General features: G+C 39.9%; 1 protein-coding gene across 1 annotated transcript in view; it reads left to right on the forward strand.

The window, feature by feature from the left end:
• The first annotated feature begins 5,563 nt into the window (after positions 1-5,563).
• The window catches only part of Rere (arginine-glutamic acid dipeptide repeats), a 315,130-nt gene continuing 304,478 nt past the window's right edge, over positions 5,564-16,215 (forward strand). The window contains 1 exon segment of the mRNA XM_047522366.1: positions 5,564-5,957. The gene's annotated coding sequence lies outside the window, so the exon portion shown is untranslated.

A 16,215-nucleotide genomic window follows, 5' to 3' on the forward strand; every position in this document is an offset into this window, starting at 1 on the left:
AGGATAAAAATCACAATTTCCTTTTATCCTGGGACCTTGTTGGAGAAAACAAGACATATGGAGAAGAGCATTTTGATTTGATTTGAGATGATTTGAGAGTGTCTGTAGAATAGCATTATGGTGGACCCCACAGGGCATTTGCAAACGTGGGTCTGTTGCTAAGAAGCAAGCTCAGCTGGAAAAATAAAATTTTGGAATCACTAACATGAAGCAGCTTGAGAGTGAATCTCCTCCCTTGTGAGGGAAGCCAGGGTATGATAAGAAGAGGCTAGACATGTCCAGGACTACTTAAATTTAGGAGGAATCATTGAATGAAATAGAGAATGGCCAGAAAGGTATGCAAACTAGGAGAATACATAATCCAAAATTAGAGGAGCAAAAAGCCAGATTGAAAGTGTGGGTATAGGGCTGGGGAGATCGCTCAGCTGGTAGAGTGCTTGCCTCACAAGCACAAGGCCCTGAGTTCGGTCCCCAGTACAGCAAAAAAAAGAAAGTGTGGGTATAAGACCCACTGTTGATAAAAGTATATATTGGTTTTGAATAACTATAATGAACCAATAAAAAAAAAATGGGGGAAAGAAGGAGTATACATTGGTTCAGCCTTTTTGGAAGGCAGTTGGAATGAATCTCTCTGACCCTGACAGTATGTATCCACTGAATTAAGGATTCCTGTACTGTAGAACTAAAGTGCACAAAGACTTACACAAATTTGTTTTAAAATCTTGAGAGTGAAGAATGGTGGCAGTGGTTTTAATTAGGAACTTGGTACTTTTGCTACTTTCCCATTGTAAAATTCTGTGCATCTACATGCAGATATGGGATGTTTATCGTCTAATATAAAGCGAGAGAAACAGTTTGCCTTATAACATTAATAGTAGATCTGAATTTTTGTGAAATAAAAACTAACAGGATGAACCTTCAGACAAATAAATATGTGTGTTCTTAGATACGTGTGCATGTTTGTATTACATACATTCTAGAAGAGAACCTGGAGAGACTTGAACGTATTAAGTGGAATTGTATTTTCTATGGAACATATACTGCTCTAGTTTAAAAAACAATTAAAAAGGGTTTCTAAAAGAAAAAAAAATTAAGTTTTTTGTTGTTTTGTGACATTTTGGTGAGTGGAAAAGGGAAAGAAGAGGTAATTTGCATAAAATTCTACATCCATATTCTGCAGAGTAACTTAAAACCTCCCCGAAGCATACTGTGCAAACATGGCTATTTTGATTCAGTTACTGGTTTCTTGAGTTGGGTATTCTGACATTTTGACACTTGTGAGTCAAGTTGCTAGGTTTGAATGCACTAGATAGCACTATTAGAAAGAAGGTTGATTGTCTCATCTTAATAGTTACAATTGGTTGACTTCAGTTGTTATTAGATGAATATTACTGTTTAAACTATCACATAAAAATGCAATCTTCCTCTCCCTTTGGTGGTCTTGGGTATTGGCCAGATGAGGCCATCTTAAGATGTGGCCAAGACTCCTCCTTACAGTGACAATGGTGGACAGTGATTTCCCATCTAGCAGGGGTTTTGAGGGTCAGGGTCTGGAATAACCTGGGTCCTGTTTACCTAGTACTAAGGTTATACTTCTCTTTTCCCCTGTGGGCGGTTCCTGGTCATAGCTATAATGTTAGTTTAACTAGACTTTCGATTTAATTATAACTTGTTAGGATAAAGTCAGATGTCAGCTCACTTGGCTGCATGCTGAGGCCTGTAGAATATGGAGTGCTTTGCTCCTAACTGCATCTGTTGCCTCCTCTTATTATCTGTTAATGGTACTCAACTTGCCAGGGTTGTTTTGATAAATGAAGGGAGTTGTGAAACTGGGAGCTGGACTTTGTATGGAATGGAGCGCAGGACAAAAGGGAGAAATGCCAGACAAGGCCAGGGAGAGTCATGTAGGAGCCAAGCAATGCCATATGGAATACTCACAGCAATAATGTGTACTAATTAGGGGGTTGGGGGTTATATCTAATATTTTTTCATTCATCTTACACAATTATTCTTTCACTTTTAATGTGCTTATGTGCAAAGCACCTGAAAAATTGTAGTTCTTGTATTAAAATTTCCATTTCTGCTCTGCAGATTCCTCAGTTTACAAATTCACTCTAATGGTGATTAAAATCTGTTCTTCACTTTGAAAAGTGAGGGTGGGGTTTGGAATGTTCTATTACCACTGACCACTGACTAGAAGCCATTAGGTGAAAAGAGCTCTTATGTAAGCTTCCATCTTAGGGACCATAGAGGCTTTTTATTTTAAGAGGAAAAAAATGCAAATAAAGTTCAGTGCCAAAGAGGGGTGAGGATTAATTCCTCTCTTTGGAGAAGAATTTGGTAGTACTTTTGCATTCCAAGAAACTTTGAAGACAAACTAGTGAACAAGTTCCTTCCAAGTTTTATATTTTGTTTTCATTACTCCGTGTGTTCAAAATTTAGTGGTCTATCGATTTACCTGCTACTGTCTATATGCTGCTTAAATGCCAGTAAGTAGGAAAAACTTGACTTTGAGTAAATTAATGATGCCTTCTGTACCTCATTAACTCTTTAAAAAACGTAACTTGCAAATAGGACCCTGGTTAAAGCATCAGGGTTTTTATGAATAATGCTAGGCATAGTTGTTTACATTTCCGTAAAATGAGGATAAAAATCATTTTATTAGGCTTATGAAGACTAATAGTAGATATATTTATTTGTATAGGTGCTACTTACTTGAGATACTATACTCCTTGTTTGAGATAGGCTTCTTTGTGCCAGGAAACGTACAGAGAATATACAAAATGAATAAAATGGGGTCATTGCCTTCAGTTCACTTGTTCATTCCACAGATCTGGGTGCTTGACACTGGAATTTGAGGACGACAAATGTATAGAACCTTCTCTAATGAAACTCTGTCTAGAGGGGCCATGACATTAATCAGAAAATCACACCAATGAATTACAAACTAAGCTAAATGCTCTTAAGGAAAGGAACACAGTTCTGTGAGGACTTACAATAAAGGAATTTGACCTAGAATAGGGCCTCAGGGGAACCCTCTCTGAAAAAGGGGTGTTTGACCTGAGATTTGAAGGGGGAGCAAGCTTTAAACTGTGTATGTGGTGGAGAGAGGCAGGGAGGTTATTCCTGTTTCAGTGGGAAGAAGCAATGCAGAGCAGAGGTAGGAATTCTAATACCTGAGGGGAATAGGACTGGTATAACTGGAAGGTGGGGTGGTGGGTGGGGGTGGATTAGCAGAGGGTGTAAGACAAGAACAAGACTTTTTTTTTTTTGCGGTGCTCGGGATTTGAACCCAGGGCCTTGTGCATGAGAGGCAAGCACTCTACCAACTGAGCTATATCTCCAGCCCAGAACAAAAGACTTTGTGTAATAAAATGCCACCAAAACATTAGAATTTCTCAGAGGCTAAGTACTGGTGAATTCCAAGAATTTAGGGATTTGGTAGTTCTCACCAGCCTTTTCCAATTCAGCGTAAACCAGCACTTTTTAAATGGTATGTGGAGGAAACAAAAACCCTCTTCAGACTTTGCTACATGTCTGGATATAGCTCGTTGGAAAATTGGAAGTAAGTCCAAGTACAAGAGGAGCTTTTGTGGGCAGGCCTTAGGATGGATCTCATCTCTTAGATATGTGGAGTGATCTCAGAATCAGTTAGTTGTGAAGCAGATTTTTAAATCTCAGGATGGTCTTGTCAAGGAATGGTGTTTAGTGGACGTTGATAGATATAGACACTTCCTGTTTGTATCAGTGACAGCCACCTTTCAGGTGCTTCATTCACTCTTGCTCTCAGGACATATGCTGTTAGTTTTAGATATTCCAATCTCCTGTAGAATAATTTGATTTTTATTTAAAAATGCAGGATGATCTTTAAATAGCACACTTGCTTGTCATTTGGTTATTTGTGCCAAACAGGAAGGACCTGTGGGCCTCTGCTGTCAATGCCCCCACCTCCCACGTGTGTGAGAAACTTTGGACAAATCACTTTAATTTGTGTCAGTCTCCCTGTCTGTTGGCTAGAGAGTACCCAATAATCCAGCAACTTTAAGGAACCTTAGAAAGTCTAATTAACATTTATAAAGCTACTTTGAGAGTTCCTTGAAACTTGCCTGGAAGGTCCAAGTTATAATAGTAAAGTTACCAAAAGTGATCATTCAAATGTTGAACTTGTAACTTTTAAATTTGGGCTGATACTGAGTAAGCTTAATATTTTTTAAAATATATTTTTTCAGTTGTAGATGGACACAATGCCTTTATTTTATTTATTTATTTTATGTGGTGCTGAGCCTCTTGCTAGGTGAGCGCCTACCCTTGAGCCACAATTCCAGTCCCTAGATTTTGAATTCATATTCTGTGAGAATTCTTTTTTGTTTTAAAAAATAATTCCTATGGAGTGTTAAGAGGATAGAAGGATGCTGGACATGGTGGCCCACCTCTCTAAACCCAGCGACTTTGGAAGCTGAGGTAGGAGGATTGCCACTTCCAGACCATCCTGAGCAATTTAGTAAGACTCTAAGCAACTTCGTGAGACCCTGTCTCAAAATAAGAAAGGACTGGGAACGTAGCTCAGTGGTAAAGCATCCCTGGGTTCAAAACCCCCCCCCCCCCCCAAAAAAAAAAAAAAAAAAAAAGATCTTGGCTATGATCACTACTAGGTCAATACATGACATAAGGGTAGTTTAATTTTATGTTAATGAAATTTAGCATGTTGATGTTTTCCTTCCACTAAAAAAAGGTGCATTATAAAAATTGTACGTAATGGTAAGTTGATGTATTTTTAAGACTTAATGGGGGGCGGTCAACAGTTGGAAATTGTCTTTACTTGCATATACAAAGGGAATTAATGAGGGAGTCTGGAATCCAGTAGCCAGTGAGTTACATGTTTATTTAAAGCCACATGGTACGGGAATGTGCATTTATTTTGCTTCCTTATTAGATGAATTTTCAATCAAGCCCAATTTAAGCTGTGTCTTGTCTAGCAGATGGGTCTTTATTTTCTTGTGGAAAAGGGTTTGGAGAGATTTTAAAACAAGTGGCTTACAAAGAATTCTTAAACTATAAAGACAATTGGGGTCGGAAATGTTGTTTGACACCAATGCTGCTTTCTCCTATGCATCATTGAAACAAATGTTTGGCTTGTCTATGGTTGTTGGTTGTTCCATCTGCATTTGTTAGACGTCAGAAGTGGTTGGCATTATTATTCCTGGCAGAAGCAGAGGCAGTTCTAGGATGTGTGAACTGCTGATCACTCACGGGGATGAGCTGCTCTTTAATATCTTGCTTGCAGATGCATTTTCTAGCTGACCACGCTATTAAGAGCCGCCATCAATCACGCAGCCTCCCAGTTCCGGCTGTCGGGAAGGGGGGAGATGCGGGGAATGGAGGCTGGCCAAGCAAAAAAGGAGATAAAATCGTAGCCGGTATTGTGTGTGTACGCGCGCGAGCGCGCCCGCAGCGGCGCGCACGGAGCGGGCTGGGCTCCAGTCCGGGTTTTGCCGGCCGCCGCCGTCGCGGGGAGGCTGCTCTTTCTCTCCCTGTGTCTGGGTCACGGGCAAGTGGTAGTGTTGGCCCGGCCGCCCCGGCTGAAGGAGCGGGAGCGGAGCGCGGCGGCCGCGGGCAGCAGGCGCGGGCCGGAGCGGCCGCATCCTCCAGCTGCGGGCGGGCCCGCGCGGCCCCCGCCTCCAAGTCCTCGAGCCACGGACCTGCGGGCACCCGGCGCTGCCCTGCGGCCGCCCGGGCCTCCTTTTGTTTGGCGAGTGAATTTCACGCCCCGCGCTACTGCCCCGCCCCTGCCCACCGCAGGGAGTTTGCGGGGCCCTGCGCGGAGGAGGAGTACGGGCGGGCTGGCTCGGCCCCTGCGGCGGACCCGCCGCTGGCAAGTGGCCTGTGGCCTCGGGCCACGAGGGCGAAGCGGTCCCGGGCAGGAAGTTGGGCAAGCGTGGGCGTAGGCGCTCTTGGAGGTGGGTGTTCGCGTGTCCCGCTGACCCCAGGAGGATGAGCTCGAGTGCTGAGAACGGCAGTGGTTTTCCAGGAATAGGCAGTGGGGGTTCATCGCGTCTCCGTTGCATTTCTGTTTTGGATTCCTAGCTTGTTAGTTGCCTCAGACTCTGGAAATTTCAATTGAACCGAACAGGAAACATCTTTGGGGCAGAGAAAGCACTATATGAGTGTGTGTGTATATATGTTTTTTCTTCTGAGAGGAAAGTCTGTGTAATGCAAAAGTAGTTGTTGATCTGCAAACCTCATTGCTTATAGTGGAGTAAATTTAAGCCTAAAAATAAGATGAATTTGACGGATTCGATTATGAAATAATGCGGGGCTACTAAAGCTCTAATATAATTTGCTTTGGGGGCCAGAATAGTGTTATTTTGCCGGAGTAGCAAAAATGCAGGGGATAGTCTTGAAGATTTCTTCAAGTTTAAATTTGTGTGCGTGTGTGGTGACTGCTCTGCCATCCTTCCCTTCTTTCCTCCTCCCCTGTTGACTCACATCTCCTTCTCTGAGGCCTTGGGGAGACCTGCTTGGCCACTTTCTGTTTGCTGAGAAAAACTCACGTAATAGGTTACTTTGTTTTACTCTCAGCCTGTAAGCGTCCCTGGCGCACATGTGCCACCGCACTCTGTGGGGCATTGTTTGGCTGGTCTTCCTTCCAGCCATATGGAAAACCTAAAAAGTGGTATGTAATGAATACAGGGGTCAATAGATTACATTTTCCCTTAGAAATTGTGTGCATGTGTGCTTGAAAGACTGAGACATTTGAGTAGAAGTTGAAAACAGTTGACAAAATCTTGGGAAATTCTGTGCCAAAAATACTGTGTTCAGTCCCCTCCACCTCCCGACTCCAAGTTTAAATTAGACATGATTTGAAACCTTACACATGGGAACAATATCCTACGTAGGCCCATTGCTCTGTGGGCAATTGTTTCCAGAAGCACACCCACTCTACATTTTTTTTTTTTTTTTTTTTTTTTGCGGTACTGGGGTTCAAACTCAGGGCCTTGTGTTTGCGAGGCAAGCACCCTACCAGCTGAGCTATCTCCCCAGCCCCCACTCTACATTTTTAAGCATGTGGATTTGGGCCCTGAGAGGCAGTTGCCTTCCTGAATATTTATATGGCTTAGTAAATCAACACAAGGCAGAATTTTAGATGCTTAACAGCAACTTCACAATAGTGTGAGGGCACCAGTTTGGAGCTTGTATTTATTTATTTTTTCAACTTTGTAATTTACTGTGTTTAAACTATTTTATAAAGATCTCTGGGACTAGTGAAAGGTGGTTTTTAGTCCAGAGCCCTTGAGTGCTCATTGTACTCTGGCAGGCGCTGGGGCTTGACAGGCTGTGTTTGAAATGCTATTTGATCTCTTGCATGATGGAATTGACTAAGATTACACTTTTTCCCTCCCTGTGGTCATTGAAAGTGATGCATCAATGAGAATTGTTCAGTAACATAAAGACTTAAACCACATCCATTCATTCACTCTAAGGTTTCCAGAAAAAGGCCTTTAGATTTTTGTCTTGTTTTGTGGTTTTGCATTTATGAAGTGAGGCGAGAACTGATGTAATATAGCCGAACCACTTCCTTTGTGTGCTTATGTGTTTTTATAGCCTATAGGATATGTTCCAGTCTATGTGGTTGTGATTATTTCTGAAATGTTTGATTGTGTATGTGTATTCACACAAACCCCTACCCCTAGCTATGTGTCAATTTTTTTTTTTTTTTTTTTTTAATTAATTACATCGTGGGGTAGGGGGACGGGAGAAGTTGACGGGTGAACCCTGTCAACTTGTCAGTGAGGTTCAGTGAACTGCTTGTGTGTTATGCAGACTAGCTTTTCATTTTAATTAGTGCAACTGTGTACAGCTGTTAGGTTAGAATGCATTGGCTGCTCCCGCAGGACAGTTTTATCTTACACTAGAGGTTTTTATGGATTTGACTGGCTATGTTTCTTAATCCCTCTCCCATAGCCCCTGTACTTGCTTTTAAGCAAATGATACAACAAGACAAGCTTTTGTTGATTCATGTAAGAGTTTACTTGTGAGATATTTATTTCTGGTTTGAGGAAACTGATAAACCATGTACCTTATTAGTAGGTAATTGCATTTTATCATGCTCTTCCAACGCCAATAGAATCATCCACTTATAATAGGAAACCAATATTTTTGCTTAAAAATGGAGGTAGTTCTTTGTTTTCCCAGTCTAGGATGAGTTTGTAAAACTCAAAACAAATAAGCATTAGTATCAATGGCATAACATGGTTAAAATGTTTCCTCCTTCTTACCTCTTTAGAGTATACAAAGGAACTGAGAGAGACATCATGGGCTGGTTGATGAATGTAGAAGGGTTTAGAAATGTCTCTGCTCAGTGGAGAATTTTAAATTTTAAATTGTGTTAATGGCTCCAAGTTAATTAGAAAGCATTTACTTTAAGATTGGATTGGTCTGAGGGGCTGGGATTGTGGCTCAGTGGTAGAGCACTTGCCTAGTATTTGTGAGGCACTGGGTTCCATTCTCCAGCACCACTTATCAATAAATGAATAAAATAAAGGTCTGTCAACATCTTAAAAAATACTTTAAAAAACAAAAGATTGAACTGGTTTGAGCTGGTTCAGTCTCTAGTGTACACACACACACACACACACACACACACACAGTGGATAGGTTTGAATTTTTGTGTTTTAAGGCCCTGGGCATCAAACCCAGGGGCACTCTACCACTGAGGTAGGTCATACCCAGCCCTTTTAAAGTTTATTTTGAGATGGACACTAGTAGATTGCCCATACTGCCCTTGAACTTGAGATTCTCTTGTCTCAGTCTCCTGAACAGCTGAAATTATAGGTATTCACCACTGTGCTGGCTGGATTTAAATCTTTGGTTATAGACCTGTGATAAAGTCAGACTTCACAGGGTGAAGCAGATTATAAGTAACCTGTTTTCTCAGTGATCAAATCTCCCTACTGTCCCCCTTTTGGTTGAGATAAAACTATCTAGAGCTGTTATCACAGGCTTCTAACATTGTACCGTACATTTTTTTAAAGGAACTGAAATTTCAATATTTATGAATAAAGCTAGTTTGATACCTTTTTACTGGTGGGTGTGGTGTAGGGGATTGGTATGTGGTGGGAAGGGAAGTTGGCTTAGGTGGAGATATTATTTTTATAACTTACTGGAGAAAAGTATCCTTCTTAACCTAAAATGAGGAAAAAAGTACAACATTGTATAGAAGATGTGGTAATTTGTATATGATTTTTCTGGAAAATATTTTCTCTAGTTAGAGGAAATTCAAAGGTTTAGTCTGGTCACAAGAGACTGGTGAATTCAAGCAAAAAAGAGAGAAGTAAAGAAGTATCCTACGTCCATTCCAAACATATCATTTCAAAAGTTCATTTTTAAGTCTTTTTGTTGTTGTGATCATGTTTTTTGGTACCAGGGATTGAACTCAGGGACCCTCGACCACTGAGTCACATCTCCAGCCCTATTTTGTATTTTATTTAGAGACAGGGTCTCACTGAGTTGCTTAGGGCCTCCCTTTTGCTGAGTCTGACCTTGAACTCGAAATCCTGTTTCAGCCTCCTGAGCTGCTGGGATTACAGGCATGTACCACTGTGCTTGGTGTGACCATGTTTTTTGATTCTAATTTTTTAAAAATTATTTTTATTATTATTATTATTTTTTAGTTGTTGATGGATCTTTATTTTATTCATTTATTTATATGTGGTGCTGAGGATTGAATGCAGTGCCTCACACATGGTAGGCAAGCACTCTGCCACTGAACCACAACCCCAGCTCCATTTCAAATATTAATGGTGATTTGATTCTTAGACTTGCCCTCTGAATTACAATTAATCCACAGTATAGTGGATATACATTTGTAATGAAAAACAAACAATAATATTGACATTTAATTAGCAGAAAAATTAGTGTAATTTAATTTATTTTTATTTTTTTGGTAACTGGGAGTTGAACCCAGGGATACTTAATGACTGAACTACATCTCCAGCCCTTTTCAAAATTTTTTATTTTGAGGCAGGGCTTGGTAAGTTGCTCAGAGCCTTGCTAAGTTGCTGAGGCTGGCTTTGAATTTGGAATCCTCCTGCCTCATCTTCTGTGTTGCTGGAATTACAGGTGTGTGCCACCATGCCCAGCCAAATTAGTTGTAATCTTACTCAGTTTTTTAATTTTCTATTTAATGCAGTGCTGGAATCCTACCCATGACTTTGCACATGCTAGGTGAGCAACACCCCAGAGCTATATTCCCAGCCCTCATTCAGTTTTTATTGCTGTCGCAGGGAAGCTCTTCTTGTGTAATTAGTCAATTTATTCAGTATACCCTGGTAGTCAACTGCTGTGCAAGAAGCTTTTCCTAGTTCTGCTGTTTACTCTGAGACCTGGGATAATTTGCTTACCTTCTGTGGCTGCTTCCTTAATGTGAGGAAATGATGACTGCCTGGAGGGCTTGGGTTGTGCTTAGTCCGTTTTGCATTGCTCTTAACAGAATACCATGGCTTAGCTCATTTACAACAGCGGATTTGTCTTGGCTTCTGGAGGTTGGCAAGTTCATGAGCACAGTGCGAACACCTGGTGAGGGCCACTGCTGCCTCATCCCATAGCAGAAAGTAGAGGACAAGAGAGCTCTCCTGAGAAGGCACGAGGGCACCTACTCTCAGGATAGCTAACCCACTCCTTAGACAACTTGATTACTTCTTAACTAGGTTCTGTTTCCCAACATTGATGCATGGGGATTAAGTTTCCAATATATGAGCTTTGGGGGAGAGACTCAAACCATAGCAGTATAGAGTGCCCAGGGCCGTGCCTGGCACTTAACACCAAATTCACAGCATCAGGGAGCACTGACTGACTATGTGCTTGGTAATAGGTGTGACAACACAAAAAAAACCAAGTCCTGGTCTGTCTAGCACTTACACTGCAATGGAGGAAAGCAAAAGAAGTAAATAAAATTGAGCATAATGATTTGTGAAACTTCCAAAGACAACTTCTGGGCATGCTAGCAGTTTTTAGAACTATAACATGAGAAGTCTAATTTCATTCTAATTTTTTTTTTTTTTAGTTCTAGATGGACACAATGCTTTTATTGTATTTATTTATTTTTATGTGATGCTGAGGATTGAACCTAGTGCCTCACCCATGCTAGGCAACTGCGCTTCACCACAGAGCCACAACCACAGCCCCCTCTAACATCAGTCTCTAAGGCATCATTTTTTCCATGGTAACGAATGCATTTTTCATACTACTGGTAGGAGGATTTATTAGCTAGTGTTAACTCTTTTTGGCTCATGTGTAATAGAGGAGGGGGAGTAAGAGACTTCTCCTGGTAAAGCGGGGGTGGTGAGGAACAGAAAAGAGATTAAAGAATGATTTGTTAGTACAAGCATTCAATATTAGATGGGGAATATTTGAATTATGACTCATCTATACAAAGAAATATTATTCAGCCATTAAAAAATCGTTACGATGTGAGGGATAGGGATGGAGCTCAGTGGCATAGCACTTGTCTAGCATGTGCCAGGTCCTGGGTTCCATCCCTAGCAATAGGGGAAATCATTGTGATATTAAAAAAAAAATGTAAAGCTATATGGAAAAAAACTATATAGATGACATTGTTTAATCAGTATGATTCCAGTAATGCGCACACCAGCATTTACTCAGCTGATACCGAGGAGAGAGATTGGAATGAAATACACCAAAAATTAAGAGTGCTGATCTCTAGTTGGTGAGATTATGTATGATTTCATTTCCTTAATATTATTTTATCTTTTCATGAATTACTGAATCTCTCCAGGTTTAATAACATGGAGGTAGAAGTGAGGAAATGGAGACTTAGAGAGGTTGAGTGATTGTGTTATGGCCTTCCAAATGGTGAATGGTGAGGCTAGGATTCCAAGCCAAGTCCCTGATCCCATGTTCTTGACTCTGAGAAAGGGCTTTCTTTCACCCTGTTGGTTACTTGGTGGCCCATACCACTTATCTGTTGCTAACCAAGGGGTGCTAACTGAATTCCTAAATGGGAGGAGTGCTCCTCATATAAATTGTTCCTGTAAAAGAACAACTTACATTCAGGCAAAACTCCATGCAATTGAAAGGAGAGCGGGTTGCTTATGATCTTTAGGTTCTATACTGATAAATTTGGAGCTTATATTCATTCTTATTTTTGAAATGCTCCAGAAAACATTTGTCATTTTGAGCCTGACACTCAGAACAGTAACTTCTCCCCACTTCATTAACAATTGGTTTTCTATGAATTTTTTGCTTTCTTATTAAGAAATTAAAATGCTATAAACAGGTATATAGTGAAAATAGCTTCTCCCTGTTCCCCTTTACACACACACACACACGTTGACATTACAAATACATGTGCAGTATTATTATTATTATTATGGTTTTTTCATTCTTTGTTATTTGCTTTTTTTGGGTCTACAAAGAATGTGTGTCTCGGGCTGGGGATACAGCTCAGTGGTAGAGTGCTTGCCTTGCAAGCACAAGGCCTGTGTTCAATCCCCAGCACCGCAAAAAAAAAAAAAAAAAAAAAAAAAAAGAATGTATGTCTCAATTATTTATCCAGTACTTGATTGCTGAGCATTTTGTTATTTATGGGTTTTTAAAAATTTTTTTTTTATTATAAGCAGTACTCCAAAGAGTGTCTGTGGGAATAGTTCATAAACCTGTGCTTCCTTATTCATAACTTTATATGAATTCCTAGATGTAGAATTGCTGGTCTTATTTTATCAAAAGTTTTTTGAAAAGATAATTAAGCAAATCAGGTTTCCTTGAAGATACCTGAGGTTTTAAAAAAATCAGATAACATTTATTTAAAAAACTTTAAACATGCCCTCACCTACAGAGAAGTTGGACAATTGTTCAAATATTCTCTTTTTTTTTTTTTTTTTTTTTGGGTGCTGGGGATTGAACCCAGGGCCTTGTGCTTACAAGGCAAGCACTCTACCGACTGAGCTATCTCCCCAGCCCCAAATATTCTCATTTTTAAAAAAATAGTTGTAGGGGAGCACAATACCTTTATTTTATTTCCTTATTTTTATGTGGTACTGGGGATCAAACCCAGTGCCTCACATGTACTAGGCTAGCACTATACCACCGCTGAGCTACAACTCATTTTGTTTGTTTGTTTGTTTATTTATAGTACTGGACATTGAACCCAAGGCAGCTCTGCCACTGAGTTACATCTCAGCTGTTTTTATTTAAGACGGGGTCTCGCTGCTAAGTCTCTTCAATATTGGCTTTGAACTTGCAGTCCCTTCTGCCTCAGCCTCCAGAGTCACTGGGATTATAGGCATGTGCCCTTGCACTGGGCTGAAAATTCTCATTCTTCTAAAGCTAACGGTTATAGTTTAAAAAGTCACGGATGGCCAGTGAGTGATATGTGGAAACTAGCGGTTTGGCACTGAGAGCAGGAATAACAGAATAGTGGTAAGAAGAGACTGAAGGTACATGGCATTGACTTGGTTAAGGCATTGAATGCAGAAGATAAATAGCATATGACATTCTGTAGGTAGGATTTTATGGTGATTAATATGACAGTTATGTTCAGTTTTGTGGTTAAAATAAGGTAATGAATATAAGCCACTTTAGAAAGTAGAATACATTTATATAGTGACTATAATTAAAGCATCTGACTTTAGCTATAAAAGAAAATAGGAAACATTTTAGAGTATTATTGGAAGTTATGTGTTAAGATTTAAGTTTTTTTGGGGGCTGGGGGAGAGTGGTACTAGTGATTGAACCCAGGGGCACTTAACCACTGAACCACATCCCTAGCTCTTTCTATATTTCTGTTTTGAGTCAGGGCCTCACTAAGTTGTTGAGGCTGGCTTGAAACTTAGTGATCCTCCTGCCTCAGCCTCCCAAGTTGCTGGGATTATAGGCCTGTGCCAAAGTATCTGGCATGTGTTAAGATTAAAAAAAAAAAAAAAAAATATATATATATATATATATATATATATTTTAGTTATCAGTGGACCTTTATTTTGTTCATTTACTTATATGTGGTGCTGAGAACCAAAGCCAGTGACCCCCACATGCTAGGAAAGTGCTCCACTACTGAACCACAACCCCAGTTAAGATAGTTAAGAGTATGGTAGGTATGTATAGGAGATCTCTATAAGATTGAAGGTACTCCATTAACATTTGAGATAATTGTTGAGTTAAAAAATGAACAATTAGATTTGGTCTCCTGCCTTGTTTTTCACAAAGTGCATGGACTCTTGTAGTTGTGGTTTTAAAAAAGGACTAGTTTATATGTGACTGTTGAGCTTCAGAGGAACAAAATAGAGTGCATATAGTGTATATTTGAAAAATTACTGTCTCCAAATGGTGTCTGCTGCTGTGTTCATACCTCTGTGTACCGTGAGCTCACCAGATTATTACTAATAATTAAAAAATATCTGATTAGAAGAGTATATTCAGGTTTTTGCTTGTTTTGAACCTCAACAGCTGTAGTGATTTGACGTGTATGTATTTTAATAAAATGGCATTTGAAATGTGTTCTTTGGAATGGCCTTTAGGATTTCTTAGTTGAACCAATTTATGCTTTGCACAAACAACAGAGGCAGTTTAGTAGATTTTTTTGTGGCTGTCTCTCAGTGAGAAATTTTATTGATTTGTCACTCAAAAGTGTTTTTGTTTTACTAACATTTTAATTTTGTATTTTGTGGTTCTGGAGATTGGACCCCAGGGGTTATCACTGAGCTATATCACCTAGCACTTCTTATTTCTGAGGACAGAGTCTCACTGAGTTGCCCAGGCTAGACTTTGATTTGTGATTCTCCTGCTTTCCTTAACCTCTAGAATAGCTGAAATTACAGGAATGCATCAACACACCCACCAACATTTTTATCATTGTAAACACTTAAATGTTATGTATGATTGACACTTCCCATGTATGTGGCATAATATATGATGAACCTTCTGTAATTTTTTTTGATATTACCCACCAACCAAGGTAGAACCTTCAGCGAAATCTTACTCTGTCATGAGTGCTTTTATTCTGTTACATTTTAATTTTTTGCTACACATATTACTATTAAATAAATAGTACAATGAAATACAATAAAAATAAATAAGGTACAATAAATAGTACAATGTAGTACAATGAAGTTTGCATAAATTAAATGCAAAACACAGGAAAATAGAAATGTTGGCCAGGATTTTTGTTTTAATTTATTATTTTGGGGGGGTTGATTTCAGGGATACTTAACCCTTGAGCCATATACCTAACCCTTTTTTGCATTTTTTTTAGAGACAGGATCTCACTGAGTTTCTTAGGGCCTTGCTAAGTTGCTGAGGCTGACTTTGAACTCAGAGTCCTGCCTCAGACTCCCAAGTTGCTGGGATTACAGGCAGGCACCACTGCATCTGGTGCTTTTGTTTTAATTTTGTTTATTTATTTTTTTGCAGTTCTGAGGATTGAACACAGAGGTACTGTACCATAGAGCTACACTCCCCAGCCCTTTTTATGTTTCTAATTTGAGACAAGGTTTTGCTATCTTGCCTAGGCTGACTTTGAGCTTTTGATCTTCCTGCCTCAGCCTCTCGAGTAGCTGGGATTGTAAGTGTGCACCACTGCGCCTGGCTTTTAAAAAATGTTTGCAGTTCTGGGGATTGAATGTGAGATATTCAGTAATTTTGTGTGTGTATGTGTGTGTGTGTATAGTTGGGAAGAAAGATGTGTTAATTGGTTATATATAGAAAAACCATTGTCTAGATTGAACCTTTTGAATATCTTTTTCTTTTGGTTTCACACTTGCATTCTTACTGTGTTTTGGAAGGAGAATATTTAATACTTAGGGGAATTGTGCAGAAGAGTTTTCACCTTAGCGTACCTGTTCTTTGACTCCCTACCTGCTTGCTTACTTTTCTTTCATAGACTGTTTCCACAGAGCGTGATTATCACATTGAACATAGGCAGATGTTCAGTCATGCAGTGCTCACATTTCCCAGGAGGAATGGCAGCGGTCAGTATTCCACTAGTGTGTTGGGGTCTGGAGCAGTTTTTTGTTTTCGTTTGCATATTGATGACTGAACCCAGGGGTCCTCCAAAACTGAGTTCCATCCCTTGTCCTTTGACTTTTGACATAGGATCTCCCTATGTTACTAAGGCTTCTTTTACTTGTGATCCTCCTGCCTCGGGTGTAAAGTTGATGTCTGAATGGAGAGCAGAAAGCATGCTGCAGAATGTGATCATTAAAA

This window comes from Sciurus carolinensis, chromosome 1, assembly GCF_902686445.1.
Source record: "Sciurus carolinensis chromosome 1, mSciCar1.2, whole genome shotgun sequence".
Lineage (NCBI taxonomy): Eukaryota > Metazoa > Chordata > Mammalia > Rodentia > Sciuridae > Sciurus > Sciurus carolinensis.